Raw genomic sequence first — 10247 nt, forward strand, 5'->3', positions numbered from 1 at the left:
CTGACTCAAGGCTTTTCTAAATCTTACTTTGACATGTTGTTGTCAGAGATTAGATATTAATCTCAGTCGATATCCTCGTGTGGCCAGAAAAAAATCATGGCCTCCTCGTGTAGGTACATACATTCACGCATTTATTATTCCAACCGCCAACTCTGCGATTAGAGGTGAGAGGTAATGCCCCTCGTTATCATTAGCGCCAAAACTAGAGAAGAATTCTATGTGTGAAGGAATCTAGTTGGTCTTCTGAAACGGTAACGTTGTATACCTCGGCAATTTCTTATTTTATCATCCATCTTTTTTTAAGTCAGGAAAAAACAGCCGGATAGCCGACGGAATATGGCGCCGCCTGCAAGTTCACGGAAGTGCTTACATTCCGAAAGGGGATAATGGTTTCCTTCTTACCTTTACTTGCCCGGGGTCACTAGCTACCTTGCTCCTCAGAAGAGCCATGAAGACCAAAAATTAGGGAAATTACGCAATTGTGAGTAAATAATTATGTAACTATTTGATAGATGACACAAATACTAATTCAGCCGAAATCGATATACTCTTGTATTTTTATCAACTGCTGTTTGATCACTGAAGAATGAATTTTTTGCCCGGTAACTCTCTACGATTAAATATCCAAACTATTTGATAAAATGTGGGAATATACCAGCATCTCCCCTAGTCGAGATAAAACTGGCGTCATTTTTAAGGCGTCGTCGTTATAAAATGAGGCAACCAAGATTTGGATGTTCAATAGAGGAGCTACTAATTACACGAATCTAAGATGAACTGAGCGATTCAATCAAGTTCTTATTACTTAGCAAAAATTCTCCCCGTTTGATAGCTGTCCAAAAATAATTCAAGATGAAAAAAATGCGATAGTGGTGTTGATAAACGCTTACCTGTCGGTCGTTATCTTTCGACTGATAGGAGAATCCTTGAGATGTTATTGTTTTGCCCATATGAAAATGAAGGCGGGTACAAATACACTTGATTCTCTATGACACCGGAAAATATTTATTCCAGAAGAATGGACGTAGACAGATATTAACTACCTTATTGGCTGAAAGATAGGAATGTTGTGAGGAACTAACGATTTTTTCATGGATACTGGGATCCTCTTGACGGAAAACATACAAGTACTTGGCCACACACCCCAGACGCAAGTATATTTATATACTACTGTTGATGGCATGAGGCTCGCTCTTTAATGATCTATAGTGATCCAAATTTAAACTTTCTAACTCTGAACTTATCCATGATGCTATGGCGTTATGATAACAAAATGGATATTTTGAAAACGTTAAATAGATATCGTATTTGTACCATCCACGAAAAGCTGTAAAAATGATGTTACATAGATATCAAAGTTGCAATATCCTTGATATTCTTAATTGACATTAAATAGACATAAGTCCATACGCATCAAATTAAGGAAAGGAAGGAGAAGACTAAGTGTAAATACAATATGGGTCATTCAAAAAATTATTATAGAAAAAGTAAATTTATACTTGTTCTTTTTTATCATCTTTACCATCAATTCAAGGATTAGCGCTTATTTCCATTAAAAAATTTATTCCAAGCGATATCTGTAGGTAACATATATTCTAACTAGAATTTAAGAGCAAATATGCTTTGAATGTATGACTGGGGATTATCCAAAAATAATATCAAGTATTGCATCTACTAATTAGGTTTTGTGAATATAATTAAGAGATGTTGAAATATGGACCTGCATGTCCACAGTTGGACATCGCTGTGACGTTGTTTGGCGGATCCATTGGATATTTGACAGATATAAAATATTTAATGGATTAATATGCTATATTGCAGGGATGTCATATGTTAACGCCAACAATGCTGTCTGGATGTTGTAGGGATATCGATTGATGCTTTGGTTATGAGGCACCGGGCAGTGGAGTAGCCCGGAATTTGGTTCGGGGGAGAAGGCCCAATACTAGGGGGAAACTTTTCAAAAAACAGGGTACTAAGTAAAGGGTTTTAAACTAATTTTTACACTTTTCACAATAAAAAAACTTCATTTGTCAAAGAAATATTTTGTAATTTCATGATTTTCCATTATTTTGTTTTCTTTCATGAAGGAAAGTAATTGTGTTTTTATAATTGGGGGGGCTCTCCTCGCTAAGCCACTGGTATCGGGTGTATCAAAATGAATACCGGGGTTTTCGCGCTTTCTAATATTTATTCCTATAAACTTACAGGTATAAAAATGCATTAATTGAAAGAGCAATCTTTACATGATAGCATACAAGTGCTCAGTCTGAGCACCATTCATCACACGGAACACCTCAAGGTGATATGCGAGTTCTTCCCAAACGTTGATTAGTGACTGTCGAGTAATTTTAGCAACAGGTTCAACAATCCCATTTCTTAATTTGGAAAGTTCAGCTGGTAGTGGTGGAATTATTACCTGGAGGATCACAACTGAACTTAGTGCGGAACGCACATTGCACAGTAACTACAGATTTCGTCTTTTCAAACTGTAAAAAAAAGCTTTTTGCTCACCAGTCTCCAATTTTGCTTCAAGCCAGGGGCAGATCCAGGATTTCTTTCTGGGAGGGGCACAAGCAAGGCCGTATCCAGGATTTTGTTCAGGGGGGGGCACAAGGATACTTCGTCATACAAAACGAACGAAATGATAATGGGACCGTATTAAAAATCTAGCATATTTTTAAGGGTCTGGGGGGGGGCACGTGCCCCCGTGCCACCCCCCTGGATCCGCCTATGCTTCAAGCGCTTTATAAAGGATGACGGCGGAAAATTAGGTGTTCATGCGCATTGTTTCCGATAAACAACAAGTACTCTGGACTTCACCTTTTATACCTTTTACGTTTGATATTTTTTTTCGTGTAACACAAAGTTTTCATTTACTCTTTTTTGGATGCAGGATTACAATGCAGAATATCTTCCATTATGACGCAGAGCGAAAGAGATTGTCATTACAAACTTTAAATGCCAAGAATTCACTGTTGCTAAGAGATTTTTCGGCGATGCAGTCTTGGGCGGTCTGGCGAAGTCGGCTTGTCGGTGATCGCCGATGACCCCAAGCTTATGGGCAGTGGCGGCTCGTGAGTCAAATGCTAGGGGGGGCGCACTCCACCGGGGGGTCATAAGTTTTTAATATTTCGTGTATTTTATTAAGTTTTACGGCAATCTAGGAATTAAATTTTGTGATGCCATATGTTCCGTTTTTTTCAACAAAAATACCTAGTTTTCCTAATAAAGCTTGATTAATAAATACCAAATGCCATAGACTCTCGGTCATACGGATCGGCTTATTCCGGACTCTCGATTATACTGATCAATGATCTTGAAGAATAAAAATATATTTGCTGCGATATTTTGCAAATACAAACGAAAATACGTAACTTTAGGTTTTATCGCATACATTCTTCGTGCGGATATGCCCTCAATACACTTCTGTTGTTCGTTTTGCAATCATAATACGTTATTTGTCAAATCTATACAACATTTGCAATGATTTAGGTAGCAATGACACTTGTAACACCTGAGGAGGGAGGGGAGTGTCACTGACTTCCACTAGGCAACAAACACTACTAGAATGCGCGCGCTTTCCTATTGCAGATGTAAACTTTGATGGCGGTGTTCGCGATGATTCTTGAATACAGTATGATTTAAAATCAATAATTAAACATTTCTCACACATTTTTAACAAAATCTGATATACTCACATGCCTTTAGTTATATTGCAGAAGTCCATCCTTCTTTCCTTTTGTCCAGCAAAGTGATCAATTACACGTTCGTTGAAATCAGCGCCGGACAACAATTTCTTTCCGATTGAACACATGGCAAGGGCACTAGTCTATAAATAAACAAGGGACGGCACAAAATAGGCCGACGAAAAATACCACCAAAAAGAACAAGGTGCCTGGACACAGAATTGGGAAAATTTTTCCCTATATTTCCCTAAAAAAAACGAGCACTGTTGATCAATTCAAAATTGTCTTCTTGAATGTACACACAGCACTAAGAAACTTCTTAATCGGCAATTACGCACAGTTAAATCCTCGAAAATGATGTCTGAACTCATTTCACTCCGTTCTTTCCGAGAGTCATGCCGTTACTATAAGGACGACTCAAGGGAGATAGAAGTCGTGGTCCACTAATGCTGATTCAGCTGAGGGACGAATTTAAGGTCAGCAAAGGCATTCAAGCAAACAAAGGACGTCACGAACCATCTCCTTGAGTCTAAGATTCATAAGTGGTAAACACACGAGACGCCAACGGGTCGCATTTGGAATAACCATGACTTCGAAATCATTGCCATGATATAATAATATATAAATTCTAGATCGTAAAAGAAGACGACTCTGAGCCACAGATGGGAGCTGTAAGGATCTCCGCACTGATATGAACTCTTCGAAGCCACTTAAATCAGACCCAAGTGGACATTTTCCGTCAGACAGCTACCGCTCTGCCGCTGATGAATTAGGTGAACATGAACTAATACAACATGGACGGCTAGAAAAATGATGAACCTACACACAAAAGGTGCATTGTACGCGGCACTTCTTGACATTCATTGGATGACTCTATTTAAAGTCACGTTTTACGGTTTAAATCATGTTTAATCATTCACCCTATCACGCACGCACCTATTTCTTAAATTATAAATCAGTGGGGAATGTTAACTGATTTTTCCCTAATACTGCAGGTCTTATGATAAATTTATCTGAAAAATAGGTACCGCATTTCTAATCATCGGGAAGATATTAATACATTGTTAAGGCCTAAATATTAAATATTAGTTTCCCAACGGTTCTTGAAATTCGTAATCATAACAGAACTGTGGCAAATACTCGAGAATAGTTTTCCTTCGTCAATACGGCCTTTAACTGGTTGGATTTTATGTGTTCCGGAATTCAAACACCAAAAAACGCAAGCATAATGGCTTTACTTTATTTAATGGCTTTAATTTATTTACTGTAGCAATACCTACCAGCAATTAAAAATTAAAATCTTATAACTACACCCAGTACAGTGACCATTCTGATTCCGTAGGTCCCTTTTCTGTGGCAGCACCAAGAAGACGCCAGATTATACGCCCGCCGGCCTGCGCAGCGATGTCAACTCACTCGTCGCTCTGCGCAATCTCTGACGACGCGACGTCCCAAGGCTTCCGTAAGGCAGCATGTTAGACGCGTCATAGCACCAGCAGCCCCCACCACGACTACTCTCCATATAACTGCATGGGGATGGATTGGGACGTTCTGGCCAGCGCCCCACGGCTACAAATACGAACTTTTCGCGCTATTTCTTTTCGTTTTTTTCCAACACTTTCGATGTATGGGACTGAAAAACACTTTCATTAATCAATGTATAATTATAAATTAATGGATAATTATTTTTTTTACTTTTTCAAATATTTGGGAGGGGCGGCGTCCGAGAGTCCTTATGGGCAAACCGCCACTGCTTATGGGGCACCCGCAATGCTCGCGTCTATCTTGAAGCATGTATGAAAAATGTAATAAAACAAGACTCAGATTATTTGAACCTAATTTTTTTCATTTGTAAAATGTTTGCGTTTTTGTAAGTTGCTTTGTTTACGTCGTACTCAGTGCAAAAATATAATATAAATATAAATTAAAGGTTTCAGAAAATAAAAGAGAGCCAGATGTTTATTGGAAGGGGAATTCAAAAACTTTATTTTATTGTTTATTTTTTTTAGATTTCAATTCGGTCTCAAGGAACAAATTCACTAAATTGATAATAGAACAATAATACATTACTAAATTTTATATCCAACTTATGAAAACAACTTGTCTGTTCCCACACTCTTTTATTTTCACCGACCATAGTTTCGGCAACTCGTGACATTATCATTAAAGCCATTTTGATAATGGCTGATTGACAGTGATAATGGTACAAGTTGCCGAAACCATGGTCGGTGAAAATAAAAGAGTGTGAAAACAGACAAGTTGTTTTAATAAGCTGAATATCAAAGATTTCCACCGTATCACGCCGGACACTGTATCTTTTAAATTTTATACGCTGCGAAATTCTTAATTTTCATTTTGCATTTTTTTATTGCAAAATCGCTATTTGTATATAAAAATATAAGCTGAATATAAAATTTAGTAATGTATTATTGTTCTATTATCAATTTAGTGAATTTGTTCCTCGCTTGCTAAACTCTTATCACGTTTTTAAGAGCCAGAATAGCGTCAAAATCCATTTCCAGGAATGATTTTTCGCAGAATTTTACGGGGAAGAACTCCCGAATCTTCCGATGAGGTGGGCCCCGTCATAAGCCCCAGCCGTGGGCCCCCAATCGCCCCCGACCGCCCACTAGTTGCATTGTTCTCCCGTCGTTTTTCAGGTCTAGACGATGACGATTGTTTTAATCATCTTCTTTCAGGCAAACGGATATCTTGATAGCGGACCCCATATCACTCCACGGGAACTGTCAGTAGTGGATTCCACCTCCCAGCCCGCTATAACTGTCACTGGAACGAGAAGAAATACTTGTTACTCTGCATTGCCGCTGTGACTCGAAAGGTAAAGAAATAAATTTTCTCTGTAAATAACAATCAGGGCCGGTTCTAGGCTCTTTTCTAGCATAAGCAAACAAAATTACGGCGCCCATCTAAAAAATAATCATAGAGGTAGTAGGGATTCTCTATAGAGACATTTTAAAATAAATGCAAATTCTTTAGGAATAAGGTTCGAGACTAAAATATCAGCGTGAACTTATAACGCGCTTGTTCTTATATATTAAATGTGTTATTTTTTAACCTTAAAAATCAATTATTTATAAAATTTCTGAGTAAAAATGTAAATTAATCAATAAATACAATGCAATACAATATAATACGGCTATCAAAAAATTCAACCATTTATTTACTCAACAAATTAAAACAAACTTAAGAAGTTTATACTTACCTAGAACACTAAAAAGGGATTTTTCTGGGGTATTGGTATCTATTTTACGATATACTATCCTTACTTGTACAACAATTTTGTGGAGTAAATCAACCCCCTCAACCTTCAGTCTCCTTGTATGATTAGTGCTGAATATTGGACCGAGCTCTTAGGCGTGACCGAGCTCTTAGGCCCTGATTGACGCCCTACGCGGCCGCGGACTTTGCTTACCGCTTGAACCGGCCCTGCCCCTGTAAAACTAATGTGGCGATTGTAGCTAAGAAACAAATGCTGTGGAAAAGGGTTCCGGTTTGGATGACAGTGAAATGGATATCATATTCAATGCAAATGTACTGTGACTGGCAGAAAACTTGAGATAGTTACAACACTTAATTAATTCTTTGCTTTTTTCATTTCTGTATTCTATATTGTGTTCTGATAGTGAAATTAACTTTGTACAGTTTTCTACTGATGGTTTGTAAATGTTTCTTTAATTTTGACCTGATTTTGACGTACGCTTTGCAACTGTTTCAGGGAATTAATCTTGTAAGAAATTACTGAGATGTATTTCTATGTCTTCTCTCTTATAAAAGTTTTGAATTATGAAATTATCTAAGCAATCATTTTCCTGTCTTATGTCACTTTTTTGTTGTTCCCATAATAATTATGTTTGACAGTGTAGCACACCTTCATAGCCATTTCAATCATAGCTCTTAGTGATATTTAGTGATTTTTTCGGGTATTCTTCCACGTATATCCATTTTGTAGGACAATATTTCGCCAACTGAAGTGGACCTGAGGAAGCCAGCTTGAACGTTGGCGAAATATTGTCCGACAAAATGGATAAACGCGGAAGAATACCCGGAAAAATCACTAAATATCATCATAATCTCCGCGGGAGCCTTCTTGGAAACCATAGCTCATAGTAAACGATTTAAGTTTTTCCTGGTGAATACTTCTGACAAATATTTCTCGGGTTTGCATCCAGGTTAAAGCTTTTATGCAAGCCGACGTTTCGGAAGACGACTTGTCTTCCATCCTCAAGGTTGTGTTACTGTGTGTGTGTGTGATCCAGTTCAGTGTGAAATTGAACTTCGATAAAGTCGGAAGACAAGTCGTCTTCCGAAACGTCGGCTTGCATAAAAGCTTTAACCTGGATGCAAACCCGAGTCATAGCTCATAGTGTTTGAAACTCACTAAGTCCTACCATTTCGCATAACTTTCTTGTATTTACATAAGGTGTTCTTATCCTTTAATGCCTGAAACAATTTAATTGGTGTTAACTAATTTTATGTTTCTTTCTATTTATTTGTACAGGAGTTTATGAAGAACTTTATTCAAGAAATACATTATACTGCAATGACTTGTTTGCTAATTTATGTTTAATCTTATGAAAGAGTGTGCTAGTTCCCAATAAATATTATTGTTGCCTTTTTACATTTGCTTTAATTTATGCATATAGTTAAGGTAACCCTACAGTCTACTGTCCTAGAGCCTTGGTGGGTCTTCCCTCCAGATATCAAACCAATGAAACTAGCCTATTAGGGGTTAGCCAGAAGAGTGGACTTCTTAGTCTCAATCTCCTCCCCCTCTCCCCCGAATAAAGGCATCTATAAATCCTCAGAATCAGTTATTGTGTGTGTACCAGGTCCTAAAAAGGAGTTAAGGCATGTTTACTTCGTACTATTATTGTGAAACGCCAAAAATAATGGAATTAAAAAGGAATGGAAACGAAAGAGAACGTGTTGTAATGATTTGAATTTGGTAACAATTGCTGAGCAGTCGACACTAATGTCATTTGAACATGTTGTAGGCAAAATTATTTCCTAACAATGACGTTTTCCGAGGATCGGGAATCCCATTACCTAGGCCGTGACCTAGGCACTCAAAACATCGTTGAATCTCGGCGAAAGATAGTAATTTGAACAAGCACCATTTGTTCATTTGGGAGTCCAGTGGCAACCAAATCACAAGCTCTCCGAGGCTCAAAAACACTTCATCGCAATGCGCCGAGTAGGTTTTTTTTAAAGGCTTGAAACACAGGTGTTCTTCTCCCCGGTAAGTTAGGAAGGAAGCCCTCTTGCTTGAAATATATTTTACCTAATATATTTACCTCCTAATTTAGGTTTGATGTCAAATTAGTCTACGTGAAGTATTTTTTTGGGAATATTTCGGGGCAAATCCATTCGTTTTATTTGAAGGACTTCAGTGATCACCTTCCCCAAATAATTATTGGGATGCAAAAATTCTTTTATAGCAACGCAAAGAAATGTTTCAAGTCCAGTCAAGCCTAAATGAATGAAGAAAGAATCTTTTATGACAAAAGTAAAAACTGTATCGAGTATATGACAACGTATTCAATAGTATGCACCATTCATTTTGTTGGTTCATTAAAAGACTACCTTTCATTCATTGCAGACAAGTCAAGTCACTGGAAAGAACCCCGAACACGTCAGAATCATAAAACACAAGGGAACCTCTCGCTAGTCGCTACACGCCGAGCGCGTTGCTATGCGTTATGCTTCCTTGCGGCCGCATCGGTAAGAAGCCGTTAGACGGAAACTTGCCTCGTCGGTAGCTTACTGGTAGGTACTCACTTCGCACCGTCCCCGAGGCTACGAACCGGCGAGAAGTAATGAGGGCTGAGGGGACTTCTGCGAAGGTACAACGCACCGGGGCCGGGACCCAGCAATCGTGCTGATACGCCCGATCACCCGGGGAGGGGGTTCGAAAGTAAGGAAAAAGGAAAGAGGCGCCGCACAGTGGTCCCAAATCGAAAAAAGCTGGCCAAAACTAATAACGTCGTAATTTTAGCTAAAACAGCAACAAAAGTGGATATCTCCCACTAATTTTGATCGTCTGAATCTGATTTTGGCATTATTTTTACGATGTCTCTTCATCTTATCATTATTTGAGCTGTTATTATTTAAACAATTTTTAGAAAATCTCAATATAGATGTCATTGCGATTGGTGATAACTTGGTGTTCATGGAGAGTTTAAATTAGTATAATTTTAAGGTAAAAGATGTATAAATTGTTGTTAAAACCCATTTTAGAATTTACGACATGAAATTGGTGAGATTCGAACCCGCGACCATCAGCATAGTTGGTGAGATACCAAAATCGGAAAAAAGCGCGCCGCCGCGATAGGAGCCCGGCGACGTCTCTGGGGTAGGGAAAGGGTCGGAAGGGATGGGACGGGGAAAAACACCTTAACGCTATTGAAGCGAGAAGGGCCCACAAGCTAGCGAAACCAGGCGTCAGCCATTACTGTGCCAGCGATTTTATAGGATTATCCTATGAGGAAGAATAATCCACCGATCAAATCGCTAGATCTACGAACCGGCAGTGGATAC

The 10247-nt window shown here is 38.5% G+C and overlaps 1 protein-coding gene across 1 annotated transcript in view; it reads left to right on the forward strand.

Annotated features, from left to right (window-relative positions):
* Positions 1–8328, forward strand: part of LOC124162838 (general transcription factor 3C polypeptide 1) — a 113833-nt gene extending 105505 nt beyond the window's left edge. The window contains exons 34-35 of the transcript XR_006865688.1: positions 6389–6528; positions 8209–8328. The gene's annotated coding sequence lies outside the window, so the exon portion shown is untranslated. The remainder of the gene's footprint in view (positions 1–6388; positions 6529–8208) is intronic.
* The last annotated feature ends 1919 nt before the right edge of the window (positions 8329–10247 follow it).

The sequence above is a fragment of the Ischnura elegans genome, chromosome 7 (assembly GCF_921293095.1).
Source record: "Ischnura elegans chromosome 7, ioIscEleg1.1, whole genome shotgun sequence".
In the NCBI taxonomy this organism is placed as follows: domain Eukaryota; kingdom Metazoa; phylum Arthropoda; class Insecta; order Odonata; family Coenagrionidae; genus Ischnura; species Ischnura elegans.